The sequence below is a fragment of the Morus notabilis genome, unplaced genomic scaffold (assembly GCF_000414095.1).
Source record: "Morus notabilis unplaced genomic scaffold, ASM41409v2 Scaffold1334, whole genome shotgun sequence".
NCBI classification, from domain to species: Eukaryota; Viridiplantae; Streptophyta; class Magnoliopsida; order Rosales; family Moraceae; genus Morus; species Morus notabilis.
The window spans coordinates 17,271-17,647 of record NW_010364736.1 but is presented as its reverse complement, the minus strand read 5'-3'; positions in this window follow the sequence as shown (position 1 = coordinate 17,647).

Below are 377 nucleotides of genomic sequence, written 5' to 3'. Positions count from 1 at the left end.
ATTTCCATCCAGGGACAGGAAGAGGTTGCAACTCTCCCGCTGGCTTCTGGTGCTCAGCTTTAATCCGGAGGCAAGTCACACATTCCGAGACATACTCACGGACGTCTCTTTTCATGCCTCTCCACCAGTACTGTCTTTTCAGGTCCTGGTACATCTTTGTACTCCCCGGATGAATAGCATACGTCGATTTGTGTGCCTCTTGCAGAATCTTCTTCTTTACCTCACCCGCCTTAGGAACAGCAAGGCGGTTGCGGAAATACAAGGCTCCGTCCTCCCAGATTCTCCAATCCTCGAATTGTTCTCCATTCTGGATCTGAATCCAAATCCCTTGGAGGTGGGGATCCTGCCATTGATTCTGCTTAACCCGTTGCACAATG